This window comes from Dromiciops gliroides, chromosome 3 (genome assembly GCF_019393635.1).
Source record: "Dromiciops gliroides isolate mDroGli1 chromosome 3, mDroGli1.pri, whole genome shotgun sequence".
Taxonomy (NCBI): domain Eukaryota; kingdom Metazoa; phylum Chordata; class Mammalia; order Microbiotheria; family Microbiotheriidae; genus Dromiciops; species Dromiciops gliroides.
This window is the reverse complement of record NC_057863.1, coordinates 459,872,278-459,891,167: the sequence shown is the minus strand read 5'-3', so window position 1 is coordinate 459,891,167 and position 18,890 is coordinate 459,872,278. Positions and strand designations below refer to the sequence as shown.

General features: G+C 35.7%; 1 pseudogene; it reads left to right on the top strand.

The window, feature by feature from the left end:
• The first annotated feature begins 355 nt into the window (after positions 1-355).
• On the top strand, positions 356-456 carry LOC122752441 (annotated as a pseudogene).
• The last annotated feature ends 18,434 nt before the right edge of the window (positions 457-18,890 follow it).

Genomic DNA, 18,890 nt, shown 5'->3' with positions numbered 1-18,890 from the left:
AGTGACAAGTGCTATATGTTGGAGGGGAGGACAACTGTCATACTTCAAAAAATAGTGAACAGAGTTGTTGTTGTTTGTCCTTCATTCTTGAAGAGAACCATGACATCAGGAGGTGATGTCATGACTATCAGTGAATTGGATTTCAGTGAGGGAAAGCTGTGTAGGGTCACCAACCTCACTCTCTCTTCTAGAGCCTTCTGGGTCCAGTGGTAAGAAATACATCAGGATGACTGGGATGGCACCAGATTTTTAAGGCAAATGGGTTCAAGTGACTTTTCCAGGGTCACATAGTTAATAAGTGTTTGAGGTAAGATTTGAACTCAGTTCCTCCCAACTTCAAGGCCAGTGCTCTCTCCACTCTACTTGATAAGGATGAAAGAGGTCCTAGTGGCCTTTATAAAACATATACAGTTAAGTCATTGTCACCTACTCTGTTGCATCTAACAAGAACAGAGTTGTATGCAGAAAAGAAAAGGTAAAAATGGAAGCTGAGGAATAGGAAAGTGGTACTTTCCTTTCGTCATTCTTATGATACAACTTTTTTTTTTTGGTGAGGCAATCAAGATTAAGTGACTTGCCCAGGGTCACACAGCTAGTAAGTGTCAAGTGTGTGAGCCCAGATTTGAACTCTGACTACACCTGACTACAGGGCTGGTGCTTTATCCACTGTGCCACCTAGCTGCCCCCATTATACAACAATATTTAACTATTTTCAGATACCACAATTTGTTTAGCCGGTCCCCAAATGATGAGCATCCCCTTAGTTCTCTGTTCTTTGCCACTACAAAAAGAGATTCTATAAATACATTTGTAGGTATTGATTCTGTTCCTCTTTCTTTGTTCTATGTGGGGAACAGGCCTACAAGTGTTATTGCTGGGTCCAGAGGTTTACATAATTTAGAGATATTAACAAATGTTTTTCAAAAGAAGAAACTATCATCAACCAAATGAAAAGAATATTCCATATCACTAAGATAAATGCAAATGAAGACAACTCTTAAGGTTTTACCTCATACCCTTTAAGTCATTAAGGTAGCAAAAATGACAGATGAAAATAGGCAATGTTAGATATGCTATGGGAAGACAGGCATACTAATATCCCATTGATGGAGTTATAGATTGGCCCAACCATTCTGGAAAAGAAGTTGAATTTATATGAGAAAATTTACTAAACTAAATATGCCCTTTAACCTAGTAATCTCACTATTTTGCATATACCACCAATGAAGTTAAGATGAAATCAAAGGTTTTATATAGGTAAAAAATATTACTTTCAGTACTTTTTGTGCCAGCAAAACAAAAACAAAACTATAAATAAAATGGGTTCCCATCAACTAGAGAAGAGCTGAACAAATTGTGGTCTTGCACTATAAAAAAATAATGAAGGATATGAAGAATTCAGAGAAATACGGGCATGACATTATGAAATGATGTAGAAACACACAGAACTCAGAGAACATATATAATGACCATAGTAATAGAAACTAAATGAAGGCAGATGAAATCAAATTAATTATAATGGTCAATCTTAGTACCAGAAAATAGGTGATGATGACATGGTCTCTCATCCTTCAGGCTCCCTATAACATTGTTAGACAGTAATTTTTGCCTATTTTTTGTTGTTGTTACCATAGTTCAGTTCAGTTGTGTGGGGAGTAGGGATTGTCATAGAATGACTGGTATGTTTTAAAAATGTACATTTAAATTTTCTAGAAGTTATTGATAGAATATCCCTAAAGATGTAATATGTATATATAATTTCTATGTAAATTTTATGATCACATATTTATATGTAAATTGTGTATTTACATATTTGTGTGTGTTTCATGTTTAATATATTTCTAATTTATATATTTATGATTTTTATAATTTATAAATACATAAAATATAATTTCTATAAATTATAAATTTCATGAACTTACAGAGAATGGTCTAGTTGCCTCTTTAGAGAGAATAATATAGACCTAGGATAAGAAATAAAAACTAGAGAGAGAAAAATCTTCAGTTCATTAGCATAGCATTCTAGAGCTAAAAGAAATATTTTGATTAATCTAATTTGGATATTACCTTATAGATGAAGAAAGCATGTCCCAGAGATTTTTTCAGTTAATACTTAGCCTACCTAGGTGCCCAGGGGATTGTCTTGGTAATGATTGCTCCAGTTGCAATCTAATTTCAAGGTTTACCCAATCCTTTTAGTTAATGCCCAGTCAATCCCTGGGCATACTCAACAGGCCATAAAATAAGTCCCATTTACCACTAGGACTTTGTGTCCTTGGCTCTGAGTTTCATAATGATTTATTTGGGGGCTGTTTGTTGTTGATAAACAAATCTCATGCTTTAAATTATTATGTCACCTGCCAATTAGAAATGCAGGCTCCTTACCCTGGTAAATCACTGGAAATGCTACAGCTCAGATTGGGGAGACAATCGTGGTTGAGGCTTTGCTTGGTGATGAAGGCTTCTGTCTTGTATTGGAACATCTAGAATCACATTGTGGTATTGCTAAACACAATTTCAGTAGAATTGTGTGAATTATCCCCCGTATGGTACTGTAAGAGATATAAATGGCTTCTGTTGAGTGTTTTTAAGATTTTGCTTTAAAGTCATCCAAATACAGTGTGGATCATAAATGTGCTTTAAAAAATCCACACTTCTCCACCCCTTCAAAACAGCATCAACTATATAAGCAATTCCATAAACATTTATTCAACATCTATGATATGAAAAGCAAAATGCTAGTCACCTGAAATACTAAAATGTTAAATGACTCATCTCTGCCTCTAAGGGTCTTATATTCTAAAAGGAGATATCACATGCATATGAATAAGTATGATAAAAGCTAGACCATATTAAGGGAAATGGCTTAACAAGCAGTGGTATATGATTGTGATGGAATACTACTGTGTTATAAGAAATGATGAGCTCAATGAACTTAGAAAAACATGGATAGACTTGCACAAAATAATGAAGAGCAAAATGAACAGACCAGAGAGAATGTTGCATACACTAACAGCAATATTGTTTTAAGAACAACTTTAAGTGACTAAGTCATTTTGACTATTATAAAAACCCAAATTAACTACAAAGGACCTATGAAGGAAGAAGTTATCTGAATCCAGAGAAAGAACTGATAAATAGAAATATGTATAGAATATTTTTACATATCAATATAGGTATACACACATATTTGCACATATTTGTGTCTAATTATAGCCATCTATGGGGTTGGGGGCAGGGAAGAAAAAAGTTACATGATAACTTTATTAAATATTTAAAAGAAATAGCAAATTATACATAATAATTTGCAGTTTCATGCACAATTATCTTTTCCCCCTATATTCTAGTATGCTGTGCAAATGCTTGTTTTATTTCTTATGTTGAGAATAAAATAAAATTGTTTTAAAAGAGTAGAGGTGGGTCTTAACAATGAGGAAAGAGGAAAGGGGATAAAGTGAAGGGAGTCCTATCTCTTGAGTCAAAGGGCCTGGGAACAAATCCTATCTCTGTAGCTTAACCTTGCTACATGTCAATAAAATGAAGGAATTAAACTCGATGGTCTCTAAAGTTTCTTCTAGCTCTATGATCCTACAGAAGGAGGGAGAGGCCCCTTTGCATGGGTAGGGCGATATCAGGAAAGTCTTTAATCCTTGCAGGAAAAGAAATTCAAGGAGGTAGAACTAGAGGGGAATCCATTTCAAAGGTGGGAGAGATGAACAGAGAAAGAACTGATGGTATCTGAATGCAGATTGAAGTATCATTTTATTTTTTAGTTTCTCTTTCTAAAGTTATCTTGTCTGATTTCTTTCAATGTTTTGCATGACTGCACATGTATGACATATTTAATTGCTTGATTTCTTAGGGAGGATTGAGGAGGGAGGGAGGAAGAAAATTTGGAACGCAAAGTTTTAAAAAATCAATGTGAAAAACTTGGGGGTTTTTGCATGTAACAGGGAAAATTCTAATAAATAAACAAATTAATTAATAGATAGACAAATAAATAAATAAATGGATGGATGAATGAATAAATAAATAAATAAATGAAAGTAGTGGGGAAATAATAAAATTTAAAAGGGATGGGGGAGATGGTGTGGGTAAACAAATCACACACACACACACACACACACACACACACACGCACACACGCACGCACACAAACCAGGAAAAGAGCAGTGGTACCATCTGGCTGATATATAGTAAAAGTGAAGCAGAATAGTATGGAGATGATGCCCAAACACTAGGTTGTAGATCATAGAGGGTCTTGAGTGTCTAAGTCAGTCTAAACTTTATTAATTAGGTAAGAGATAGAGCCAATGAAGTTGGGGAACATAAGAAGGTGCATGGCAGAAGATTCAGAAACTGGAGGTTGTTATAGTGGGAGGGGAATATACAGGAATCATAATATATCAGAGTTGGAAAGAAGCCCCATGGTCATCTAGTTAAACCAAGCTCTAAGTAGAAATCCCCTATATGTTACTACAAGTGAGCACTCAGTGACCAAGGTATTTGATAAATTCATTATCTCTCAAAGCAGCTCATTTGACTTTTGTGAAGCTGTAATTATTAGGCAGTTTTTCCTTATTTTGAGACTCTATTGTCCATATTAAGAAACTACATTGTGAGACTATAGTCCCTAGTTTGCCTCTCAGTAACTTCCTCTCATTGCTTCTAGTTTGCCCCTCTAGGAATAATCAGAACAAGTCTAATCGCTCTTCCACAAAGCCTTTCATATTATCTGCCATCTCTTCTACAGGATACATATACTCAGTTCCTTCAAAGAATCCTTTTGTGCTATGATTTCAAACCCTCCTTTTGATATTCTTGGTACCAGTTCTCTGGATACCATCAAGCTAGCCAATGTCCTTTTGAAGATGGGGCACCCAGAACTAATGGCAGCATTACACAGGCATAATAAACCTACCAAAATTATCTGCCTCAAGGACATTAAGTCTCTATTAATGCAACCTATTATCATATTAGCATTTTTTGCTACCATGTCATACCACTAATCTTGCATTTGCAAAATGCCAAAATTCCCAGGATTTTTTCACCCTATCCTCTTTACCCCTATCCTTTTACACCCCATTCTTGTATAGTTGGGGGTTTTTATAAGCCATGAATAGGACTCTGCATTTATCTCCATTAAATTTCATTTTATTAGATTTGGTTCATCCTTCCAACCTTTCAACATCTTTTTGCATCCCAATTCTGTCATCCAAGGAATTAGCTATCCTTCCCAGTTGTGTGCCATCCACAAATTTTGTGAGTATATAATCCATCTGTGCCTTTATTCAAATCACTGCTAAAAATGTTGAGCAAAGCAGGGCCAAGGAGAGCATTTGATGGCACTCCATAAAGCATCAAGAGCTTGTCCCCCCCCTTTTAAAAGTTTTATTTATGTCTCCTGTTTTTTACACTAGAGTCACCCTCTGATAAATCCTTCAAGGTTATCCCTTCAGTACAACTAAGTCATCTCTCACTTATCTTAGGTATCAATCCCATTAAGCATCATTGTTCTGCTTTCCACAGCCAGAAAAATCAGACTCTTTAAAAGAAAAAATGGAAGTCAAATCACATATGTGAAGGTGTTTTGCCATTCTTGATACTATGTGAAATAAAAGAGGTTAAGATGAAAATGTTTGTGGCTAATGTGGAAATCTGTTTTTCATGACTATACATATTTGTAATGGCTTCTTTTTGTGCTTTCTCAATGGGTTGGAGGGAGAAAATTTGGAAGTGACAAAATAAAATTGAATTTAAAAAGATAAAAACATGCATAGTGGAAAATATGACGAATTTATATGGCATTCTAAGGTTTACAAAACACATTCATCCATTATTTTATTTAATCTGTACAAAAACCACTTACTCTAGGTAGTAGTATTCCCATTTACAGATGAAGAATTTCAAGCTCAGAATGTTTAAATGACTTGTCCAAGATCATAGGGATAGTGATAGGGATTGGACCTGTGATTCCATTGGTATAGGGATCTCCCAGGTGAGGAAATTTCCTCTGCTAATGAAAGTTGGCAATTCCAATGGACTCATAATGGAAAATGTTCTCCACATCCAGAAAAAAGACCTGTGGAATCTGAATGCAGATTGAACCATAATGTTTCTACTTTTTTTTTCTTTTTTGAGGTTTTTTTCCCTTTTATTCTGATTATTCTTTCACAATATGACTAATGCAGAAATATGTTTAATGTGATTGTACATAAATAAACTATATCAGATTGCTTTCTGTCTTGGGGAGGGGGGAGGGGAGGGAGAGAGGGAGAAAATGTGGAACTCAAAATCTTATAAAAATAAATGTTGAAAACTATCTTTACATGTAACTGGAAAAAATAAAATACTTTTTAGATTAGTTGTCACCTTGTCTGCAACTTATTGTCTTACAGCAAGGGATCTTTATTTGGGTTCATACCCCACCACAATGGGTCAATGAACAAATTTCAGGGATTCTGTGAATTGGGATGGGAAAAATTATATCCACCTTTCAAGAGAATTGGTTTCTTATGCAATATCATGTACCTTATTTTATAAAATTCTGAGAAGGGGTCCACAGGCTTCCCCCAACTGCCAAAGGACTCCATCACACACACACACACACACACACACACACACACACACACACAAATATTAAGATCCCCTAATCTTGAGTTGTCTGTAATATTGAGAGATTGAAGGACACACAGGTTCACCTAACTAGCATTTATTAGAAGCAGAACTTGAACCCAGATCTTATTACCTCTGAGGTTAATTCTCTATCCACTAGTATATCCACACTGCCTCTCATGAGCAAGTTCAGACAGCATCTAATGAATGTTTCTTACTCACCAGAGTAAGAAAATGTTTTAATATCCAATATGAGATGTCCAGAAAAGTGAACAAAACCAATGTGCATGTGGCAGATTGTAGACAAACCTCCTATTGCCTAAGAGTTGGGATTAGAGATAGAGAAAAAATTCCATTTTATAAAAATAAATAATAAAGGTAGGTAATATAGCAATAGAACTTCCTTCTGACCTCCATCTCTAGTTTATTGGTCATTCTTGGACCAATAGATATGTTCAATTCATGGAAGGTTAGAGCTAGAAGGAAAGATAGAGTTGAACTAAAGTTCCACTCCCTCATTTTACAGATGAGGAAATTAAGCACAAAGAAGTCTCTGATCATTAATGACAAAATCAGAAGTAGAACATATCTCTCCAGGGTTTCAGACTTATACTATTTCTACTATACCACAATGGCTTACAAGGTCAATTAATTGATTGGATATTTTCTAGGAAAGCCCAAGATAGAAGACTTTAGAGGTGAGTCCTAGATAAACAAAGATTAGGAAATGTGAATCTAATGTGTCCTTTCTTAAAGATAGTTTTGTAACTCTAGGGTAGGGGATAGGGAAGGGAAGAAAAAAGAGAAATTTACATGATAATTTTATTATGTATTTAAGAAGAATAAGTTATACATAACAGATTTGCAATTTCATGTGAAGTCATCTTTTTAATTGTACTATGTTATGGAAATGTTTATTTTATTCCATAAATTAAAAATAATTTTTTCAAAGATAGTTTAGTAGGCCTTGAACCTTGGGTATATCACAGAAAGGTCCAAAAAAATATTTCAGATAATAAAGTAAAATGGTAGCCATACTAGGATGGGGAGGGAAGGGAGAGAAGAAAAAAAGAAATTTACATGATTAGTTTTGCTGTCTATTTGAAAGAAATAACAAGTTGCACATAATAGATTTACAGTCCCATATGCAATCACCTTTTAAATTTTACTATATTAAGAAATGCTTGTTTTATTCCATATGTTAAAAATAAAATTGGATATGGAAACAAACAGGATATTTAAGATACAATAGTATATCAATAGACACATAAACATATAGCTATATGTGGCACATTATATATTATTTTGAATTTATTGTGTTAAAAAAAAAAAACTTTCTCTCTTGACTTATCTGGAAACTGGACCAGAATGACAGAATAATGGCTGGCATTTCTTTAGCACTTTAAGGTTTGCAAAGCACTTTACAAATATCAACCCATTTTATCCTAATAACAAACTTGGGTGGTAGGTGGTTTTTGTTTTGTTTTGATTTGTTTTGCGGGGCGATGAGGAATAAGTGACTTGCCAGGGTCACACAGCTAGTAAGTGTCAAGTGTCTGAGGCTGGATTTGAACTAAGGTCCTCCTGAATCCAGGGCCAATGCTTTATCCACAGTGCCACCTAGCTGCCCCTGGTAGGTGGTTTATCACCATTTTACAGATGAGTAATCTGAGGCATACAGAGATTAAGTGATTTACCCAGGGTCATATAGCTAGTGAATGCTTGAGTCAGGATTTGAACACAGGTCTGCCTGACTCCAAGCCAAGCATGCTATCCATTCACTGCATAATACTTCTAATTCTGCATCTTCAGTCTTCATGCAATTCCAGCCAGGTGATTCCACCTTGAATAGGGTCATCAATGTGTAGTTAAGGAGTTTTGCATGTTGTTAAGGTCATCATAATCATCATGTCATGATTCCTTATCCTATGCTGAACACCTATCATACTGGGTCTGATGTCCTTTTAGTCTAGTAGAGTGATAAATTTCCTGAGACAGTGCATCATATGGCCCTTTCTCTACCTAATTGAAAAAAGACTACTGTCATTAAGCATTTGTAGAGTCTTATCAGACTTTCCCACCTGTCTCACTGGATAAATTTATAATTCTTTATTTCCCTGTCCTTTACAACCTTTCCTCAACTAAATGTTCAACAGCTTCCTATTGGCCTTTCTCTATGGTAGGACACAATTATTCTTGTCTACATTTTCTGCAAGGGAGGAAGATCTAAGGATGACTCTTGGGCACCAACAAAAGAAGGCAATAAGTGTAGGCTAGTGGGACATACTAACACAATGGCAATGGCTGATTCAAGTATAATATCATATGGAAAGAGGAACAGCTGGAGGAACTCAACCTCTCTTGGGAAAACTTCTTCCATTTGAACTGTGACAGTGGAAGACACCTTTGTATATTTTTTTCTATAATATGCCTCATTTGAAAATAATTATTGGGTTGATGAGGATAATTCTTTCTCCTTGATCAAAGAATCTTGTTGGATCCTAACTTAGGTATGCAAAGATTTTTTCAGACAAGATTTTTTCGAGTTCTATTTTGCTCTACTGAGTCAAATGCATTTTTGTAACAAATAAATGATAGACACAAGAAGATATTGTGTTCTCTTTACATTTTGGTCATTATATTTGGTTTCACTTACACAGATTTTCATTGTTTCTATGACAATTTGCTTTGCAACCTTATTTAACAAATTAATAGTGTTGCCATTGGCTGCTTTGTCTCTCCATTTAATCATATATTTGCTCTCCAAAATGTTTTGGCCTCCTCCTTCTGGCAAATTCATCTACATCAAAGTCAATATTTCATTTCTTTTCCATTTCCCATTTTTTAGACTCAGGAACTCATTTGAATATGGTTAGATTGAATGTGTTTCAGTTGTTTCCAGTGTCCACTTTCCATCTTTCGTCTTTCAATATGATGTGGACTCTGGCCTTTAAATAGCTGATATTCTGTATACACATATCCAGTTTATTCTGATATGTATCTTTTCCCAGTAACTATTCTTTTACTATCTAAAATATATCCATATCCAGTGAATTTCACTGGTAAATGCAGTGTCAAGTATCTTCTAACTCTATTCTATTCTAAAAGAAAGTATTCGTGATATATAGGAATAGGTATCTTAGTAGTCAATAAACATTATATTTCTTTTGATTCTCAAACTTGAGACATTTTCCAACATTTTCTTTGCCATCCAGCCCAGTTCCTGCTTTGGCATTGAAATTATTTACTTCAAAGTATATGTTGACTTAGTTTGGAAGATATTGGCAAGTTCTTCACAGAAACTTTCTACTTCTTCATCTTCTGTAAAAGATGAAGTATGCAAATGGTGATTTGTTGTGCAGGAGAAATAGTGCTGGTTTGGGAGCAAGAAGTTCTAAATACTACTTGTAAAAATTTGGTCAAATTATTTCATTTCTTGAGATCTTTAGTTTCCTCATCTGTGAAAATTAGGAGGTTGAACCAATTGATAGCTATATTCCTTTTAAGTTCTAAATAATGATCTGATAATCTTTATAGTGTTTGTTTTTGTTTTCTGTTGTTGCTATGAATTTCCTAATGTTTACCAGAAGTGCTACAAAAGGAAATCATGTTCCACAAAAAGATGTTACCTTTGGACATATATTGAAATAAATTCTGTCAACTCCTTTGTTTACCTCTCCAAGGAGAACCTGTGAGCTATCCTTTCATTCAGATTAACTTAATTTTGTCTTCTGGTTTTATTATAAAAATACAGGTATTAATGTGGTTATTTTTTCATATGATATAGTTCAAATATAAAGTTTTTGATCAATTGAAAGACCTCCCCTTTGCAGTACCAATAGTTTAGTTAAAGTTTATGTATGATTTAAGAACTGTGACTGTTAGCAATCTCTCCTTTACCATAGTTATTGTCAAAGTTGAAGGGGACTCACAGTACTGGGGTCAATTGTGTATTTTTCTTTCATTCTAATGTTACCACAGCTAAATTATTCATCAACCAGGAGCCAACCAGCCAGTGGTGAATCTTTCCATTCTTAGGTTATGCCTTAGAGAGCAGTCTTGTTTTTGTCAACAAAGTCATACTTGAACCTATTCAAAATGGTAGATCTTACCAGAACTTAACCTCTGCTGGCATAGTACCAAGAACCTAGAGTCATATTCATGCCATAAAGAGGAACCAAGGCAGGACTTTCTCAAAGAGCAGCAACTTGTGCAAACAAAATATAATTATCCGGTTCATAGATTTCCTCATGTTTTCTTCTATTGTCTTCATATAAATTTCATCTATTGGAATTCTCCTCCAATGCTCCATAATATCGTGAGTTTTCAAAAACTATGCCAGAGGAATAGACGTTCTGAAAATTCTACATAAGTGGAAAGATTTCCAAGTATAGGCCCAGTGACAGAATGAATGTCTGATGCCTGAGGATTAGGCTGGCTAAGTTTAGAGAGTTTAATTATCACAATTGGCTACCAGAAGTTGAATCTTTTTGGTCACAGTAGTTCACAAAGACTATATGATAAACCATGAAGGGATAACAAATCCAGAGATAAAGAGCGAGAAGATACCTTAGGAGTCATTTAAACAACTCCCTCATTTTACAGATGAGGAAACTGAGGACTCAGAGGTTAAGTGACTTGCCCAAAGGAACACAGGGAGTAAGCATTAGAAATGGAATTTGAACCCAGGTACTCTGATTCCAGAGACTATTTTTTTTCTGTTTGAACCATGCTGCCATTCCAGGGGAAGGGGAAGGGGAATCAATTTGTAGGGATACATTAGAGCCAGCTTGAACTGGTTCACAAGAGATAATTGTTAAAATTTTGTTGTGAGCATTTATACCTCAGAAATCAAAAAATGTTTTATCTAGATGTAAGAAAGCGATGGGAAAATGTTATTAATGCAGATGGAGTTTAACAATGTGTTTGGGGTACATATATACAGTTTATTCTCATCATTCGTTGTAGTTATATACTGTAAAGTTACAGAGAACACAGAATTAGTGAATATTAAACCATTGTCCTGTGGGGAAACACAGGGTTAGATTCCTGGGAGCTTCTGGTCACAATATTTACTTCAGCACATTCCAGAGCGGCTTCACTACAGATCTCCTTTTCATTTTTCTGGGTGTACTATATTGCTGAGTCATTAACACTGGACTCATCCAAAAGCACTATAGCTCATGCCTGAACAAAACTTATCTAATACATGTATTTTCTCCATAAGGCACAGCATAGTTTCTTGTGCTTAGGAATACTAGGTAGCACTTCAGCACTATGCTTGGGGGCAATTTTAAACAGTGAAATAACCAACAAAAAAGCAAAAAAAAAATGGCAATAAATAGAACACAAATAGGACACTTGTTTACTATATGAGAGCTGAAACAAGAAAGCATATTGTCACCTTGTTCAACCTCAGCTGGGAAACTTCCCATTTTGTGCCTCGGGCAACTCAGATTTTTCACTGCTCTGCATATGTCTGGGAATGAACTTGAAAACACCATTAGTATTGATTTGGGGATAATAAATAAATTTTAGGGAATAGGTGAATTTGCAAATTTGGAATCCATGAATGAGGATTAACTATACACAGAGAGAGGGAGAGAGAGAGTATATGTGTATATATAACATATATTATATAATCCATATAATTTATAGATTATATTACATGTCATAATATCATATATCACATATAACATATTTAATGAGCCAAATGTTAAAACATTTACCAGCACATCACTATGAATATCACTGGGGTTAAAGTGGAAAACCTACAATGAACAAATCAACAATCTTTGTTATGAAGACATAAGGATGTAAGGATAAGGATATATTATTTCTTTGATTTCCCAAGGAAATGGTATTTCTATTCTAGAATGGTAAGTCTTCTTTTAAAAATATGACTATGTCTATATCCCAAGGAGATCATGGAAAGGAAAAAAGGACTCACACATACAAAAATTTTAGAGCTGCTCTTTTTGTGGTGGCAACAAATTGGAAATTGAAGGGATGCCCATCAATTGGGGAATGGCTAAGCAAGTTGTGGTGTGTGAATGTGCTGTAGGAAATGATGGGCAGGCAGATTTCGGAAAATCCTGGAAAGACTTACATGAGTTGATGCTGAGTGAAATGAGCAGAACCAGGAGAACATTGTACACAGTATCAATGATGTTGTGTGATGATCAACTATGATAGACTTGGCTCTTCTCAGCAGTGTAATGACCCAAGATAATTCCAAGGGACTCATGATGGAAAATGCTCTCCACATCCAGAAAAAAGAGAACTATGGAATTGATGCAGATTGAACCATACTGTTTCTACTTTTTTGTTTGTTTTGTTTTTCTTTTTTGAGGTTTTTCACTTTTGTTCTGATTCTGCTTTCACAAGATGACTAATGCAGAAATATGTTTAATGTGATTGTACATATATAACCTATATAAGATTGCTTTCTGTCCTGGGGTGGAGGGAGGAAAGGGAAGGAGAAAAATACAGAAATAGAAATATTAAAAAAATAAATGTTGAAAACTATCTTTGCATATAACTGTAAAATAATGGGATGCTTTTATGATTAAAAAATATGACCATGTTAATAATCAAGCAGTAGTAGGGGCAGCTAGGTGGCGCAATGGATAAAGCACCAGCCCTGGAGTCAGGAGGACCTGAGTTCAAATCTGGTCTCAGACACTTGACACTTACTAGCTGTGTGACCCTGGGCAAGTCACTTAACCCCAATTGCCTCACAAAATCATAATCATAATCATAATCATGCAGTAGTAATGTAAATTAATCTCTTTGGTCTTAGATTCTCTAGTAAAGTTCTAGAAAGAGCGAGAGCTGGATCTGGCAGGGATTAAGATTGGGACTAGGGATGCTGACTTGGGAATCATCAACATGCAATTGGTGGCTGATGCCTGAGAACCAAGAAGCTCTCCGAATCTCCCTAGAGTAGTCCAACTCTTTCATTGATCAACCAATAGCTAAGATTTTCCTTCAGAACTAATCAATGAATTGGGCTGTGATTTCCTATAATAACTAGATGAGATTAAAAAGCAAATCAGGTGGCAGCTAGGTGGTACAGTGGATAGAGCACCAGCCCTGGAGTCAGGAGTACATGAGTTCAAATCCAGCCTCAAACACTTAACACTTACTGGCTGTGTGACCCTGGGCAAGTCACTTAACCCCAATTGCCACACACACACACACACACACACACAAGCAAATCAGGGGGCAGCTAGGTGGTGCAGTGGATAGAGCAGGGGCCCTGGATTCAGGAGCACCTGAGTTCAAATCCAGCCTCAGACACTTGACACTTACTAGCTGTGTGACCCTGGGCAAGTCACTTAACCCCAATTGCCTCACCAAAAAAAAAAAAATCATTTAAAAAAAGCAAATCAGAAGGCAAAATTCTACTTCCCAATGAAATTCTGGAGCTATGCAGGCTTGAAAGTAGTTTCCATAACACAACCTGAGTAGGATGCAAACATTTATGGCTTTGTTTTCATGTTGAAAGACAGATCAAATGAAGATAGAAGGTCACTTCTGTTCATTACTAGTGTTCTTTTCAATGTGCACATACACTCAGGGATTCTCATACGGGGTGGATTTTTCAAAATCCCAAGACAGAAAAATCCCTGGGTTTGCTGCACTTGAGGGGAAAGCACATATCGTGTGGAGACCCTGCACCAGATACAGTGTTAAAAATGGCTAAGGGTACTGTAAAGTTCGGGAATACAAAAATAGACCACTCATATCCAATAAAGAAAAGAGAGGCTAAAAATGAACACTATCAGCAGTTTCTTCCAGGCATTCAACATGACCTACTATCAGCTTTCTTTTTTAATATACAATTACCTAAGCATTACCATATTGACCTTTTTTGAGCTAAGTGAATTGACAGAATAAATCTTAAAATTATAACTACAATAAATATCCTCACAGAATTTAGAGTTGAAAGCAATCTTTGAGATCATGTTCTGACTCATTTGACACATGAGGAAACTGAGGCCCAGAAAAATTAACTTACAATCAAACTACCTTGAGAAACCTTGGGAAGTGTTGTCTCTTGGGGGTTTTTTTTGTTTTTAAGTTAGAGGTATGGAAACCTCCTTAAATCAATTGACAGAGCAGATAAATATATCAAGCAAACGTTTAAGTCAGCTGCTAGTTAGCAGTCATCAACTGGCTAACTGTAGCCCATATTCTTTCAAAAGAAAGCACAAGGGGCAGCTAGGTGGAGCAGTGGATAAAGCACTGGCCCTGGAGTCAGGAGTACCTGAGTTCAAATCTGGCCTCAGACACTTGACACTTACTAGCTGTGTGACCCTGGGCAAGTCACTTAACTCCGATTGCCTCACTAAAAAAAAAAAAAAAAAAGCACAAATCATCTGCTGACTCATTGTTATGACAGCCATTTTCAAAGTATTCTTTCAAAGTTCCCTTGCCCTTGGAACCTTTGGATGGCTAGCCGTCTGATATCTCTAGTACTTGACAACTCAAAAACATTCTGCAATTATGGCTCCATTTTACAAGATAGCTCTATTTTCCTGCGAAGAAAACACCAAAGGCCTAAAAGCACTCACTCTCATCAACTTGTAGAAACTTAAATTCTGGCTGCTTTTCCCTCTTCTCTCAAATTCATTTGAGGATCTTCCTTTCATGGGCACCAAGCACTACAGGTAGGTAATAGTTACGCCTATGTTTCTTAATTGCCACAATGTGCCAACTCCACACAGAAACTCATGTACCCATCCCCCATTGTTTATCTGCTCGGTTCAAGAACAAGGATTTTTTTTTAGTACTGTCAACAAATAACCCACAGGAAAGCCTTGAGCCTAAAGAAGAAAAGTTGCTCCAATTATCAAGTCTTCCTTGTTACTTGGGGTACCTTGAATTCTGCCCTGCCCCTTTAATGCCTGATGGTTCCTGAATATTTACCTGGACTTTGACGTTCTCACTTTGCTGTCCTCCAGTATTTGTGTCCTTCTGATTCTTATCTGTCTACCTGGCTTCTATCCTGCTGTTTGCCTTGACCCTTGCTATTTGTGCAGGCCTTGCTTGAAGCCTGCTTGCCTGCCTGCTTCTCACATAGCCTCTTGAGTTAGCTTTCCAGTAAATACTCTCAGCCTACATTTCAAAAAGCCTTTTCACTTATTCAGGGTCTACAGGGTGCTAGGTACAAAAGGAGCTCTGGGGCAAGGCAAATACCAGATTCAGGATAGGATTCCGTGGATTTGGTTCTTAAGTCCATTTTGCTGTGTGCTTGGTTTGGCTACTTTGGCAAGTACAAATTTCTATGCTGCAATCTCTCAACCAAGAATAGAGAATGTTCAGGCTGAAATAACACTGGTAAAGTTATTTGAGCCACTCAAATAGAAGGTGTTGCTCATATGCAAAAATGTGCCCTTTACAATAAAATTATCTCTACTATATAAAGAAAATCAGGATACCAGCACTAGAAGAGGACTTAGAATTCTCCTTAACGGGTCAGGAAATAAAGACGTGTTTCTTATTTTCAAATGGCTACTGATAAAAAGCAAAAAGCATCTGGGAGTTTAGGAAAGGAAGGCCCTAGGGATAGGCATGGACAGTTACTCACTTTTAGTTCTCTTATTAGCACATCGTCCTTATTACAATAAAAGGATATTTATTAAACACCCACTGGGTGCTGAGGGCTGGGGGGTGGAGTGCTATGTTTACACAACATAGCCTTCAAGGAGTTTATAGGGTAATTGGGAAATAAGATAAAATTATAAATAACGAAAATATATGATATGAGTGTATTAGAAACAAAATATCTTAATTCCAGGGCCTAATAAAAATATATATTGTCCCCCTCTTGGTAGATAGGTAGTGAACTACATTTATAGAATGCTGCATATCCTGTCAGACATAGTCAATATATCAGACTGTTAGAAGGACTTCTGCCTATCAAAGGGATTACTTGGAAGTGAAAATAATGTGGAAATACTTTTTAGAGCATCAGTAAAATATTTTTTTAAATAAGTGCATTGCAGTATCATCAACATTTATGTGTTGATCAACCATGATGGACTTAATTCTTCTCAGTACTACAATGGTCCAAGATAGTTCCAAAGGACTCATGATGGAAAATGGTCTCCAAATCCAGAAAAAAAAGAACTGTGGAATATGGATGCAGATTGAACCATACTAGTTATTTTGGTTTTGGTGCTGTTGTTTTTATTTTTTGAGGTTTTTGCTCTGATTCTTTTCTTATAACATGACTAATGCAGAAATATGTTTAATGTTATTGTACATATATAACCTATATCATAGTACTTGCTGTCATGGGGAGGGGGGAAAGAGGGAGGGAGAAAAATTTGAAGCTAGAAATCTTATAAAAACAGATGTTGAAAACTATCTCTACATGTAACTTGAAAATAATAAAATACTTTTATAATTTAAAAAATAAGTACATTGAAGAATTATAAAAGAAAGTGTCAGAAATCTGAGAGTAAAAAAAATAGTTATAGGGTAAATCAGGGAAGGGTTTCTGGAATAGGTAGTATATTAATTGTACTTTAAAGGATAAGTATGAATTCAACACATGCAAAGAGAGGGAAGCAAAGGAAACAGCCTATACAAAAGCAAAGAGTTATATAAGCATAGTTCATATGTAAAAATAGGATTACTCAGTGTCACTTGAGCATAGAATATGTGGTGGGAGCAATATGAGATAAGCCTCAAAAGATAAGATGATAGGTTGCAGATGGTTTTGAATGTCGGGCAATAGTGTCTGAACCTCACTTTATAAGTAGCAAGGAGTCACTAAGCATTTTTATCCAGAGAAGGGATATGACCAGTGCATAAAAATGGATTATTATCTATCTAAAAAGGGATTATAAATCTATAAATGGATATAAAGGGGGCCCCAAAAGGGCCCTATGTACAATGAAAAGTTCATAGCAGTTTTGTGATAGCAAAAATCTGGAAACAAAGTAGGCAACAATCATTTGGGGAATGACTGGATAGTAGTATATGAGGAATGTTATTGACTATTACTGCACTTGTAAGAAGCAACAAATGAGACAACTTAGATGAACCAATGCTGAGTGAAGTGAGCAAAACCAAGAGAATACACAAAATTATTGCAATAATGTAAATGAAAAGAGCATTAAAGCAAAGCTGAAAGATGAGGGATTATAATGACCAATTTTGATTAGGGAGAAGAGATGACAAAATGCATGTCCCTCCTTTCTCTAGGAAATCAAGCCACTATAAGTGTACAGTGCTGCATGTACTATCAGACACAGCCAGGTATTGTGTTGGTTGCTTTGGCTTAACCATTTTTCTTTGTTATACCTGAAAGCTCATTGGATGGCATCTAGAGGGCCAGAGAAAAAATAAACGAAATTGTCTATTCTGTAAGAAAAAAAGTACCCATAAAACCAATATATTAATTAACATATTATAATGATCAATAATTCTTAATGTTATATTAATTATCAAAACACATTAAAATAATATAATTTATTATAATTTATATATAATGTATATTTCTGATAACAACATGAAGAATAAGTTATGTGGAGAGAGAGAGTAGAAGTAGAAAGGCCTAAAAGGAGCCTATTGTATTAATCCAGACAGATATCAATAAGGGTCAGTGCTAGAATTGTGACAGGGAGAATAGAAAGAAGGGGATAGATTTTAGAAATCAGTGAGAGAAGTTATCATGAAAACCTGATAATTGATTGGATGTGAGAGGTGTTGTGACTGACTGAAGAACCATCCCTGAATTAACAGGAGCCAAAGGTTTGCATTAAACACATTAACTTTGTTTCTTTTACCCCATGCCAGGAACTAGGGAAAGTGAGGTTTTGAGAGAGGGGGTAGGGAGGGAGGAAACTGAGATAATTTTGCCTTCTGGTATACATTGGGTTTATTTGTATTTTTATTAGACTTTTATCTAATTCATTTTAACTTCTTACAAAGGCAATGAGTCTTTTGAAGGATAGTATGTAGGGAAGGAGTGGAAGTAGAATAGCTAGTAGAATTGGGGTAATGTCACACCCTGCCTCATAGGGGGTTGGATTAAGAGAAGGGAATAAGCATTTACACAGTGCCTGATACATGACAGGCACTGTGCTAAGCACTTCACAAATATCTCATTTAATCCAGTGCTTAGCATGGTGCCCACAGTGTTCAACACAGTGTCAGGCACATAATAGGCATTTAATAAAGGCTTTTTTAATTGAATTGAAAACATTTTAACCTTTACAACAATCCTACAAGGTAAGTGCTGTTATACCCATCTTAAC